General features: G+C 43.4%; 1 protein-coding gene across 1 annotated transcript in view; it reads left to right on the plus strand.

The window, feature by feature from the left end:
* The first annotated feature begins 13,029 nt into the window (after positions 1–13,029).
* The window catches only part of LOC133451786 (C-C chemokine receptor type 3-like), an 8,047-nt gene continuing 7,126 nt past the window's right edge, over positions 13,030–13,950 (plus strand). The window contains exon 1 of the mRNA XM_061730930.1: positions 13,030–13,049. The gene's annotated coding sequence lies outside the window, so the exon portion shown is untranslated. The remainder of the gene's footprint in view (positions 13,050–13,950) is intronic.

Raw genomic sequence — 13,950 nt, forward strand, 5'->3', positions numbered from 1 at the left:
TGTTCTGACAAAAAGAGAAGTTATTCAAGCGGAGAAACGGAGAGAAACAGCAACGGACCGGTTTAGTGAGAAGACGGCAGGAAAGGACAGAGGCCTTCTCTGTCCTCGTCTGTCCTCGTCCTCGTCTGTCCTCGTCCTCGTCCGTCCTCGTCCGTCCTCGTCTGTCCTCGTCTGTCCTCGTCTGTCCTCGTCCGTCCTCGTCTGTCCTCGTCCTCGTCTGTCCTCGTCCTCGTCCGTCCTCGTCTGTCCTCGTCTGTCCTCGTCTGTCCTCGTCCGTCCTCGTCTGTCCTCGTCCTCGTCTGTCCTCGTCCTCGTCTGTCCTCGTCCTCGTCCGTCCTCGTCCGTCCTCGTCTGTCCTCGTCCGTCCTCGTCCTCGTCTGTCCTCGTCCGTCCTCGTCCTCGTCTGTCCTCGTCCGTCCTCGTCCTCGTCCGTCCTCGTCCTCGTCTGTCCTCGTCCGTCCTCGTCCGTCCTCGTCCTCGTCCGTCCCCGTCTCATCCAGGCAGAAATCTCTTTAATCTCGTTTTGTCTTCGTAACAAATCTGTTTTTCTTCTCCACGGCTCACACTAAACAGGTCATGTGACCACACTTACAGTCCAGGGGCCGGATTCACCAATATTTTCTTAAGAACCGTCTTAAGAACTGTCATTTCTTACCAATTTCTTATTTTTCCTACTTAAGAACTTCTTAAAATACGTCATTGCATTGCACGCGCCAACAAACAACATTTATATATAAGAGACGCTTAGAGGACGCACGAAAAAACGCACGAAAAAACGCACCAACGCACGAAAAAACGCACGAAAAAATGCACGGAAAAACGCACGAACGCACGAAAAAACACACGAACGCACGGAAAAACACACAAAAAAACACAAACGCACGAAAAAACACAAAAACGCACAAAAAAACGCACGAAAAAACGCACGAAAAAACACAAAAACGCACGAAAAAACGCTCGAAAAAACGTACGAACGCACGAAAAAACGCACGAAAAAACGCACGAAAAAACGCACGAAAAAACGCACGAATGCACGGAAAAAAAACGCCTCGGCGACCGACGTCTCAGGGACTGATGTCTCCTCCTCAGGGACTGACGTCAAAACCCGAAAAAAAAAAAAAATGAATATGAAATGAAAATAAACCAGAAAAAACCCGAAAATAAACCCGAAAAAACCCGAAAATAAACCCGAAAAAACCCGAAACACACCCGAAAATAAACCCGAAAAAACCCGAAAATAAACCCGAAACACACCCGAAAATAAACCCGAAAATAAACCCGAAAAAGCCAGAAAATAAACCCGAACAAACCCGAAACACACCCGAAAAAACCCGAAACACACCCGAAAATACGTGGCGTGGCGTGGCGCCAGGGTGGGTCGCGATGCGGGTCCCGCCGCCTCAGGAGCCGTGGCTTGGCGGCCCGCAGCCTCTGCCTCACGGCCTGCCGGCTGCGGTGCCACCAGCGCCTCCAGCGCTGCGAGCTGCTGCTCACCCTGGCCCTGGAGCAGCTGCCAGGTCCGCCAGGGCCTGTGCCAGCGCCTCCAGGGTCCGCTCCCCGCATCCCTCCTCCATCCTGTCGGGCCCCACGTTGGGCGCCAGTGTAGCAAGGCTGGACCGGACCCAAGTCTAGACGTGGAGGGGGGGGGCTTACAACTAACACACACTCAGACCCCGTTTCCACATAGCCGGGTTTTTACAAAAACGGATATTTCCCCCTCTACGTTTTTAAAAATTCCATCGTTTACACGAGATAGTTTTCAAAATCTCTTCGTTTACACGAATCCGCTGTTAACGTTGTGCCAGCCAATAAGAATTCTGGAAGAAACATCAACAAATGACACGAGTAACTTCCAGTTAAGGCTGATTTATGGTTCTGCGTTGCACCAACGCAGCTACGGCGTAGGGTACGCGGCGACGCACACCGTACGGCATCGCCGCGTACCCTACGCCGTAGCTCTGCATCGATTTAACGCGGGACCATAATTCAGGCTTTACTTCCAAGATGAACCAGAGTCTTTCGTTCGGAGTGACAGAGAAGTGGAGTTACTTTTAAGTGTGACTTTAGAATATAAAACAGGTAAAATACAAGAAAATATTGACGGTTACAAACTAATTGTAACCACAGGTGTCACACATGACGCTGGTGACGTTTCTGTCTCATAATGTGACGTTCTGAAGCCTAAATGTCCGTTTTCCTCCGTTTTCCTCCGTTTTCCTCTGTTTAGACGCAAACGTGAAAACGGAGTTTTTGAAAATCTCCACTTTGGCCGGAGTTTTCAGAAATGATGGTTTTTGGAGACTTTGAGCTTCGTTTTCGTGTAAACGAACGAACAAAACGCATGAAAACACCTCCGTTTTTGCTCCGGTAGGTAATTAAAGGTTCCAGGTAATGATAACTAATCACCTATTACTTTTACTCTTTAATGGTATCTGTATAACTGTAAACACTTAACCAGAGTAAAACTGGACTCAACTGAACGTCTTAGAGGATTATTAAACACTAAGTAGTGGTTAGTTTTAGAGGTTAGGTTAGCCAAAGATTTAGTCAAACAAGAAGGATGTGGTCAGAAAGACCAAATGGGGAAAGAGTACACGTGTAAGAGGAGAATTAACATAAATTCAGAAGAACAGAACGTTTTAGTACTTTTTTTAAATGAATGCAGAATACTTTAATAGTATTTGAACGTTTGGCTCATCATTACCGAATGTTCTGACCTTCTAAAGTACTACTGTAGTACACATCTAAAGTACTGACCCTTAACCACAGTTCTTTGTCCTGAAACATTAAACTCATCTTATATTCTGTGTTTATTTAGTTATTTAGAATCTGAACACATTTGGAACCATTTCCAGCCAGAATCCCCGTCTTATTCACTGTTATTGTGACGTAAATATGAACTGGTACATTTACAAGTTCATAAGAGCCTTTAAATGACTGTGACACCAGCTCTTTGTTAAACGTGTTCTTTAACCCTCAGAACCCTGAAAGTCCGTCTGGAGACGCTGAGAAGAACCAAGTACCAGAACAATAGGTTTGGTGAGGCCGAGCCGAGACCCGCCATTGAGCAAATAAAAGTAACGCTGCAAACAGAAACAAACGCCGCTGCTAATTAAAGAAACGCTATTCAAATAAAATAAACGCTGCAAATAAAACAAACGCTGCAAATAAAAGAAACGCTGCTGCAAATAAAATAAAAAACCGACGCAAATAAAAAAGCCACAAGGGAAGTGAATTACCGGGGACTATTTTTGCTGATGCACCGGTGTTGCACATTAAAAATGACACATAGCGACGTTGAACACTAACCTTTTCACTTATTTTCTCGTTCGTTGTTCTTCTTATTCCTCGCTCTTCTTATTTCTTCCTTTTCACTTACGTCCTCTTCGTCTTCTTCTTCTCCTCTCACGTAAAAAACACCGGTGCATCAGCAAAAATAGTCCCCAGTAATTCACTTCCATTGTGGCTTTTTTATTTGCGTCATTTTTATTTTTTTTATTTGCAGCGGCGTTTATTTAATTTTCAGCAATGGCGGGTCTCGGCCGCCGTACAAGCGCCGACATGACGGTACGTGCAGTTCCTCTATCGACCACCAGAGGTCAGTAGAGGATCCACCAGAGTCTGGATCCCGCAGGTCTAGAGGATCCACCAGAGTCTGGATCCTGCAGGTCTAGAGGATCCACCAGAGTCTGGATCCTGCAGGTCTAGAGGATCCACCAGAGTCTGGATCCTGCAGGTCTAGAGGATCCACCAGAGTCTGGATCCTGCAGGTCTAGAGGATCCACCAGAGTCTGGATCCTGCAGGTCTAGAGGATCCACCAGAGTCTGGATCCTGCAGGACTAGAGGATCCACCAGAGTCTGGATCCTGCAGGTCTAGAGGATCCACCAGAGTCTGGATCCTGCAGGACTAGAGGATCCACCAGAGTCTGGATCCTGCAGGTCTAGAGGATCCACCAGAGTCTGGATCCTGCAGGTCTAGAGGATCCACCAGAGTCTGGATCCTGCAGGACTAGAGGATCCACCAGAGTCTGGATCCTGCAGGACTAGAGGATCCACCAGAGTCTGGATCCTGCAGGTCTAGAGGATCCACCAGAGTCTGGATCCTGCAGGTCTAGAGGATCCACCAGAGTCTGGATCCTGCAGGACTAGAGGATCCACCAGAGTCTGGATCCTGCAGGTCTAGAGGATCCACCAGAGTCTGGATCCTGCAGGTCAGTAGAGGATCCACCAGAGTCTGGATCCTGCAGGACTAGAGGATCCACCAGAGTCTGGATCCTGCAGGACTAGAGGATCCACCAGAGTCTGGATCCTGCAGGACTAGAGGATCCACCAGAGTCTGGATCCTGCAGGACTAGAGGATCCACCAGAGTCTGGATCCTGCAGGACTAGAGGATCCACCAGAGTCTGGATCCTGCAGGACTAGAGGATCCACCAGAGTCTGGATCCTGCAGGACTAGAGGATCCACCAGAGTCTGGATCCTGCAGGTCTAGAGGATCCACCAGAGTCTGGATCCTGCAGGACTAGAGGATCCACCAGAGTCTGGATCCTGCAGGTCTAGAGGATCCACCAGAGTCTGGATCCTGCAGGTCAGTAGAGGATCCACCAGAGTCTGGATCCTGCAGGACTAGAGGATCCACCAGAGTCTGGATCCTGCAGGTCTAGAGGATCCACCAGAGTCTGGATCCTGCAGGTCTAGAGGATCCACCAGAGTCTGGATCCTGCAGGTCTAGAGGATCCACTAGGGTCTGGATCCTGCAGGACTAGAGGATCCACCAGAGTCTGGATCCTGCAGGACTAGAGGATCCACCAGAGTCTGGATCCTGCAGGACTAGAGGATCCACCAGAGTCTAGATCCTGCAGGACTAGAGGATCCACCAGAGTCTAGATCCTGCAGGACTAGAGGATCCACCAGAGTCTGGATCCTGCAGGTCTAGAGGATCCACCAGAGTCTGGATCCTGCAGGACTAGAGGATCCACCAGAGTCTGGATCCTGCAGGACTAGAGGATCCACCAGAGTCTAGATCCTGCAGGACTAGAGGATCCACCAGAGTCTAGATCCTGCAGGACTAGAGGATCCACCAGAGTCTGGATCCTGCAGGTCTAGAGGATCCACCAGAGTCTGGATCCTGCAGGTCTAGAGGATCCACTAGGGTCGGACCATCTACTCTAGTGGTCAGGAGATGAACTGCAGGTTCCTCTAGTCTCGTTATTTCCATCTGCCCCTTAAAGCAGCACTATGTAACTTTGAGGAGCATGGTAGGAACCCTGCCACACTAAAAAACTACACATTTTTACGGCTTTGACTGCTTTACGGCATACGTCACTTCCCCCTCCTTCCCCATTCGTAGTCCAGACCAAAGCTGGGCGGGGCGTGGAGCAGAGCTCAGCAGAAGCTGGTAACCCGTTACCATGGTAACCATGGTAACCATGGTAACCCATCCAGAGCTCAGCAGAAGCTGGTGAAAAAGGAGGTGAAAAAAAGAAAGCGGGAGCGTAACAAGCTAAATGCCCGGTGGAGAACAAACATTGTCCCGGCGTTCACTCTCTGGCGTGAGCTGGAAGACGAGGAGGGATGTTCAATACAACTGAATAGAATGACAGCACTAGAGGAAAGAATCAATGCAAAGAAAATGTATAGAACATTTCTAGTACCGTATTTTCGCGACCATTTGGCGCGCCGTGTGAAATGGAGCACCCTCAGTTTTGTGTGTCATTTCTGTATTTAAAACACACACACGGCACACCGACCGAAAAGGCGCCGTCTACACACACGGAGCGCCGCCTTACAACACACACACACAAACAAGTGGGTATTTAAAAATAGAGCGGGAGCAAAACTTAGTTTGATTGTACTTTATTTAAGTTATTACATGAATCAGTTGTCAGGATTCAGTGATTCAGGTTTCATCCGAGCCTGATCAGCTGAGACCGGGAGAAATGATCAGCTGAGACCGGGAGAAGTGATCAGCTGAGACCGGGAGAAGTGATCAGCTGAGACCGGGAGAAGTGATCAGCTGAGACCGGGAGAACTGATCAGCTGAGACCGGGAGATGTGATCAATGAGACCGGGAGAACTGATCAGCTCTGAGACCGAGAGAAGTGATCAATGACACCGGGAGAACTGATCAGCTCTGAGACCGAGAGAAGTGATCAATGACACCGGGAGAAGTGATCAATGACACCGGGAGAACGGATCAGCTGAGACCGGGAGAAGTGATCAGCTGAGACCGGGAGAAGTGATCAGCTGACACCGGGAGAACGGATCAGCTGACACCGGGAGAACGGATCAGCTGACACCGGGAGAACGGATCAGCTGAGACCGGGAGAAGTGATCAGTGCTGTCTTATTTCATTCACCATCAAAACAAATGCAGCGACGGGGACAGGAGTTTTCCGGCAGTACGCGCTGGTGCTCATGGGAAATGTAGTTCTTTCTGGTAAAGCACTACCGCTTTTGTCCAAAGGAGTCGCCAAACTCAACCAAAGCTGAAACTTACATTGTGCTGCTTTAAAGCGACTTCGAACCAGAGGTGGTAGTAACGAGTTACATTTACTCCGTTACATTTACTTGAGTAAGTTTTGGGAAATGTTGTACTTTTAGGAGTCGTTTTGAATCACTATACTTTGTACTTTTACTTGAGTAGATTTGTGAAGAAGAAACTATTCCTCTTACTCCGCTACATTAGGCTACGTTGAGCTGTTACTTTTCTTTTATCCCTTTTATCCACGTACGCGTCAATCTCATGACATCACTGGTGATTCTTTTGGAAAAATGTTTGTTTTTGCATGTTTTGTCACATTTACACAGACTCAAACACACACAGAGTTTCTATGAGTTCATGTTTGTTCTAGTTCTGCCTGGTTAAAAAAGAAAAGGCTTGACATTTTGTGTTACTTGTGCTTAATTTATTTAATTAATTTATTTTTTTTTTTTTATTCTGTTATTATTTAATTTATTTTATTATGTATTAAAGTACTTGAATTTACTTTAAGATTATTTTAATTTAAGATATTTTTTATTTTTTATTAATTTTAATTAATTTTAATGTATTTTATTGCTTTAATTTGCCTGAAGATGATTATTTTGTACTTTTGTCTGTTTGAATGGTTGTGTTAAAAAAATAAATCAGACGTTACTCAACAGTTACTCAGTACTTGAGTAGTTTTTTCACCAAGTACTTTTTTACTTTTACTCAAGTCATTATTTGGATGATACTTTTTACTTCTACTTGAGTCATATTATTCTGAAGTAACAGTACTTTTACTTGAGTACAATGTCTGGCTCCTCTAGCAGCTCTGGTTCAAACAGAGGAAAACAATCAGTAACAAAGTCGATCACAAAGTGGGTGCAGATAAAATAGTATTCCTTTTGTAGTTTCACAAGGGATAAAAAGAAGAAGTGAAAGTTGGTAGAAAAAGGAAATACAAAAGAGAACCAAGCCATGGTAAAAAAAAAAAGAAAAAGAAATAGCTTTTGCCAGAATAGTTGTATGTTGCAGGGGTGAATAAATCTGGTAAAAAGATAACGTTTATACATGTTACTTGTCTGCTATCCAGTGTGGCGCAATCGCCACATCCACCGTCTTAAGTCATGTGGGACTCTGGTCATTCTTCAATATTTGTTCTTGTCTGTTTTCGTGTTTCTCTTAAACCTCATTCATTCGGTTGAAGTTCTGGTCCACTCAGTACTGGAGTTGTAAAAAACCATCAGGGGGGATGGTGGATTTTATCATATGGGGACAGATAATTTGTTCTGATTACAAATAATATAATATATTACAAATAATAGCAGTGACCAAAACAGCTGCAGAAATACTGCAGGAATGACATAGCAGCAGTTAAATGCAGCCTTCTGTAAGCTTTAAATATCCACTGGGCTTACATCAAATACATCAAAACACAACAATAAAAAACACTTTTCTGAACTTATCAATATGACTCTGTCCTTCACAGGATAAGTAACATGGATCACTGCAAAAACTCACAATCTTAACAAGAATATTTGTCTTATTTCTAGTTAAAATGTCTCATTTTAGTAAAAAAATCTCATTACACTTAAAACAAGACTCATCACTGGAAAAAACAACAATTTTCACCTGTTTCAAGTAGATTTTCACTTGAAATAAGTAGAAAAATCTGCCGGTGGAACAAGATTTTATTGCTTGTAATGAGAAGATAAATCTTGTCCCACTGTCAGATTTTTCTACTTATTTCAAGTGAAAATTTACTTGAAACAGGTGAAAATTGTCAAATAAGTTATTTTTCTGGTGTTATTTTTCTGGTGATGACTCTAAATGTTGAAATAGCAGTAAAACCACATTCATTGATGAAATGACATAAGGGATGGAAAGGAGGGATGGCAGTTTTACAGGGGGGGTGATTTGGACCGTTTTTATTTCAGGGGGGGATGATTTGGACCGTTTTTATTTCAGGGGGGATGATTTGGACCGTTTTTATTCCAGGGGGGATGATTTGGACCGTTTTTATTCCAGGGGGGATGCCACCCCCCCTCACCCCCCCTCAACTCCAGTACTGGTTCCACTTCACATCCAGACCAGTTCCATCCCAATCCTGGATATGTGCTGTCACTCATCATTTTACCCAGAATGCACCTGGTGCACACCGTTGAGGATATAAAACAATGGACGAGGCATTCGGTCACGTGACCCACTGAATGAATGAATGAATGAATGAATGAATGAATGAATGAATGAATGAATGAATGAATGAATTTATTTCGAACATGTATATAAAAAATAAAAATAAACAGTAACATCTTCATATGCACATACAGTAGGTTCAAAAAAGGAGTAGGTCCTACCCCTTTATAACTATGAATTTACATTATTGCTATCATTATATCTACACAATATCCATATAAATATAGTCTATATAAATACTACGTAAAAATGCCTATTACTATATATTATCCATGTAAGTATATAGAAAATATAAATATTATATAAATCTATATAAATATACACTATATAAACTACATAAATATCCCTATAAATATATATATATATATATATATATATATATATATATATATATATATATATATATATATATATATATATATATATATACATGCTACATACATAAAAAATATATTACATATATTACATAATTATAACTATCCCTCTCAACATATAATATATACTACTAGCCCCCTATCCCAGGCCGACGAGGGAACGCGGGTGATGTGGGCCCCTGTCCCGCCCCTGGTGTTGAGTGCATGTGGCTAATGCAACAAAAACAGGGAGGGGGAAGTCAGGGTATCATATTGACAATGATACCCCCCTCCAGGATGCAAAGTATCCTTGTTAAATGTATTTATTAAATGTTGAATGTGCGGTGTCTACAGTGTTATTAAAACCGTGGGGAGTACTGGGCCACACGGGACAATGTCCCCCACGCCCCGGACCCCCCGACCCTTCGCATATGTGCGTATGAATCGTGTAGGGGGGGAAGGAGGGGGAGCGGAGGCCGAAGCCAGGAGGCAGGACCAGCGGAGCCGGCCCCGGAAGACGCCCACGCTCCCCCGCCGGCCATCCAAGTCGACGGGGGCCGGCCCTCCAAGCCGGGCGAGGGCCCCACCGTACCTCCACGGGCGCCCCCGGCACCGCCGGAGCCCCCAGACAGAGGGGGAAATGGCCCAACATCCCCCCATTCATACTGACAAAATAAGACATAGACACCTGGGAATGGTGCCACCCCGCCGCCGCGCCCGCCCACACACCCCCCGGCCAGGGGAGGCCCATCCTTTGTCCTGTATAATGTATTCTATGAAGAACATTGTACTGTATAAGTTGTACATTTGGATTCTTAGTCATAGTAAAAGTATTTAAACATACAGGACTGTCTCAGAAAATTAGAATATTGTGATAAAGTCCTTTATCTTCTGTAATGCAAAAATGTCATACATTCTGGATTCATTACAAATCAACTGAAATATTGCAAGCCTTTTATTATTTTAATATTGCTGATCATGGCTTACAGTTTAAGAAAACTCAAATATCCTATCTCAAAAAATTAGAATATTCTGGGAATCTTAATCTTAAACTGTAAACCATAATCAGCAATATTAAAATAATAAAAGGCTTGCAATATTTCAGTTGATTTGTAATTAATCCAGAATGTATGACTTTTTAGTTTTTTTAATTCCATTACAGAATATAAAGGACTTTATCACAATATTGTAATTTTCTGAGACAGTCCTGTATTTGTGACCGAGAGATCTGGTCCGTGTTAAGAGAAAGATCTGCTTCCCATTTTGAAATTGGAAGAGAGACTGAGTTGTCTATTTTGGACACTAACCTGTAGAGTTTCGATAGCAACTTTAGAGTGCTTAGGTTCAATAATTCTATAATCCTGGCGGGAAGTTGTAGATCCAATTGGTTAAGTTTATATTTTTTATTTATTATGGCCTTAAGTTGTTGGTATTCTAAAAATGTGTTACTGCTTATTCCATATTGAACAGTGAGTGTACAAAAGGGTACAAACTGTCCACCTATGATTACATGCTGTAGCCGTATTCCTTGGTCTCTCCATTGAACAAAGTTTACCATCTTTTTATCATTTTTCAGGATGTCTGGGTTGTTCCATATGGGTGTACGGTCACATGGAAAAAGTGAAACTTTAGCTACTTTAAGGAATTCCCACCAGGCTGTCAGAGTTGAGCTGATATTAATGCTTTTGAAACATTTAGAATAGAATAGAATAGAATAGAAGACTTTATTTATCCCCCAGAGGAGAAATTCAGTCGTGCAGCAGCCAAAACACACACACACTTTATACAAAACATTTTAAATAGAAATAACCAATAAGTAGTTAAATAATAAAAAGAGCAATATAAAAAGTAGAAAAAGAGTATGTACAAGAGAGAAAAAAATAGTAAACACCAAAAAAAATGGATAATATTTACAAAAAATTTACAAATATTTTCAAAAATACTTGGTATTTGAGGTATTTACTGGTTATTGCACTTATAAAGAGACAGGTTTATTGCACATGGGTGGCTACAGTTATTTTACAGTTTACAGTTATTTATTATCTTATTGTACAGTCTGATGGCTGTGGGGATGAAGGACCTGCGGTAGCGTTCCTTCTTGCAGCGCGGGTGGAGCAGTCTTTGGCTGAAGGGGCTGCTGATGCTCCCACAGTGTCATGTAGGGGGTGAGAGGGTTGTTCATGATGGAGTTCAGCTTGAGCAGCATCCTCCTCTCACCCACCTCCTCGGCAGAGTCCAGAGCACAACCAAGAACTGAGCCATTTATGATGTTAATGCTTTGACTAAGAAATGGTAAATCTGAGATTTCCAGATCATTGCAAAACACTTGCTCTGAGTCCAGCCATTGACTATCTAAAGAATGATTATCGACCATTTTAAAATATACTGTAGTTTATTCACTAGGAAGTAATACTGGAAATTAGGTAACTCTAAACCTCCATATTCTTTGGATTTTTGCAATGTCTTTAGACTAATACGTGGCGTTTTATTCTTCCACAGAAATTTTGACACATATAAATCCAATGACTTAAACGAAGAAGGATGTGGCAGAGCATCTAGGCCATTAGTGACTACAATCCCACCAACACCACCTCCTCTGACAATAGTCTCAACTTCCTGAATTAAATAAACTACTTCTACACTTGCCCCTGCCTAATTATGCACGTAAAAATCATGTATATAAGTTATATGCACATTACAAATGTTTTTTTTTGCACTTCATCCAGTTGCTGTAGACAGAGGTGGGCTTGGTTTGCTGTCACTTCTGGGACGGATAATCACAGTACCCTAGTCTTAATTCAGTTTTACAGACCTGGATTGGTTGCTGTTTGTGTCTCTGCCTGTTCTTGTGTTCTTGTTTGTTTGTTTGTTTGTTTTCTCTCTTGCAGGTTTCAAAGGCTTGTGTGCCCGTTTCAGACTTGCAGCAGATAGGAGCGAATACACGTGTTTTAAAAATGATTATTTGATGCATATATCCTACGTATCCTACGTTTCCTGTAAAGTGTAGAAGCCGTCCGAACCTGTTAGTACTGTACCTGTACTGCATCTCTGAATGCACAACACCGGATCCTGCAGCGTGGGAGTGAGAGGGGCAGGGTAACGGCCCGGTCAGGGTAACAGCCCGGGCAGGCGGGGGAGAGGTTTGTCCGTCAAGACTCCTCTCCCTGGCCCTGCCCCTTCTCAACCTTTCCCCGACCCTGCACCCCAACCTGGGACTTGCTGATTGGGCCGGAGCTTCGGGAGCTGCGTGCTGGCCTGTGGTCCCCACCCCCGGTCATCCCGCTGCTGCTTCCACCTGCCTGCTGTGCTGTTGACGTCCCCGACCCCCAGTCTGGCCCTCGGCAGGAGGGTCCCCCCTTATGATCCAGGTCCTGGTCCAGGTTTCTTCCCTCCTAAAGGGGAGTTTTTCTTGCCATTGTTTATGTAATAACTGCTCGGGAGTTTATGTTCATGTTCTAGGTCTCTGGAAAGCGTCTAGAGACAACTTTTGGTGCTATATAAATAAAATTGAATTGAATTGAATTGAACCTGCTAGTTATCTTCTCGACTGGAACGTGCCCAGTAGTCTTGCTAAGACACACAAGAGGAGCCTCACCTACATATATAGTCTTGTTCAGGATGTTGCTGAAGGGAAATGCTTTTAAACAAATAGGAAACTGTGGTTAATTGTTCCACCATTTCAACCCACCAGCTGGTTGTTATTTCCTATCTACTGTTGAGCAGTTTAGACCATTTTCTATCAATTTCTGGCTTTTCCTGCAGGTCCGGTGTGCCACATGTGGACCGACGTCCAGCAGCGTCTCCAGATGTGTCGTCCCTCCTTCCTGGCTGCCAGAAGTGACAGAAAGTCCTGTTTTTACATCAAGTAGAAAAGCTGTTTCCAGCTGAAGTCAGTGATGTTATCTGACTTCCACGTAGAAACACACCCACATTCAGCTGCAGCGTGTTGCAGGACTTCCCTCCGATCTGCACCTCCATCTGTCAGCAGAGCTGAGCACTCACTGGGGAACTACAGACCTCCACGGAGCTGCACTGGTGAGTCCACCTCTGATCCACATCACACTGCTTTAAACGGGCTCAGCCTCCTCCTGCTCCCTACACCCTCAAACCTCATTTCTGCTTACAAACCTTCAAAATCACGCATTGATATTATCACAGGGAGATGCACTAATGTGTTGATTATTGGCAGTTCTCTAACAATCCGGACTTCATTAAATAAGTCAATTTAGTTCAGTTTTATTTATACAGCATCTATTACAACACATGTTGCCTCCAGGATCTTTCCAATGACCAAAAACTGACCCCGATTAATTATTACATAAACCATAACAGCTAAAACTGCTCTTTACCCTTGTTTAAAGCAAAACTTAAAATATGGCTGAAGGAAAACCAAAGGTGTGAACATTAATTGCTAATTTAGTTTTTTTTTTTCCTTTTCTCTCTCTGTCGTGACCCGTCACTGTATTATTATATACCTTCAGTATATATGTATATGTATAATGGTCCATACATAATAAATATGTATGCAATAATTTCAACTTCTGCAATAAGTGCAATAGGGGAAACGCAATATGCATCAGCACTTTACAACTTTGAGCACTAAAAGAAATTAAAATGCAAAAAAAAAAATGCAAGACATCAATATGCATTAACACTTTATACATCTGAGCATTGGAGCACTTTAAAGAAAATTGGAGCGCTTTAAAGAAAAAATGGGACGATGTGTAATCTGCATTGACACTTTAAATCTCTTGCACTTAAGCACTTTAAACATGACGGTCACTTAATTACTGGTATCAATTGTAACATGTTTTTATTTCTTATTGATTTTATCTAGCTTAGTCGTGTTTTTAAATGTTGTCTTTCGTTGCTATATCTTGTCTTCCTTGTTTGCTGGTGTCTGATTTTATGTTTTATGTTGGGCATTGATTTGCCG

The sequence above is a fragment of the Cololabis saira genome, chromosome 10 (assembly GCF_033807715.1).
Source record: "Cololabis saira isolate AMF1-May2022 chromosome 10, fColSai1.1, whole genome shotgun sequence".
Classification (NCBI taxonomy): Eukaryota; Metazoa; Chordata; class Actinopteri; order Beloniformes; family Belonidae; genus Cololabis; species Cololabis saira.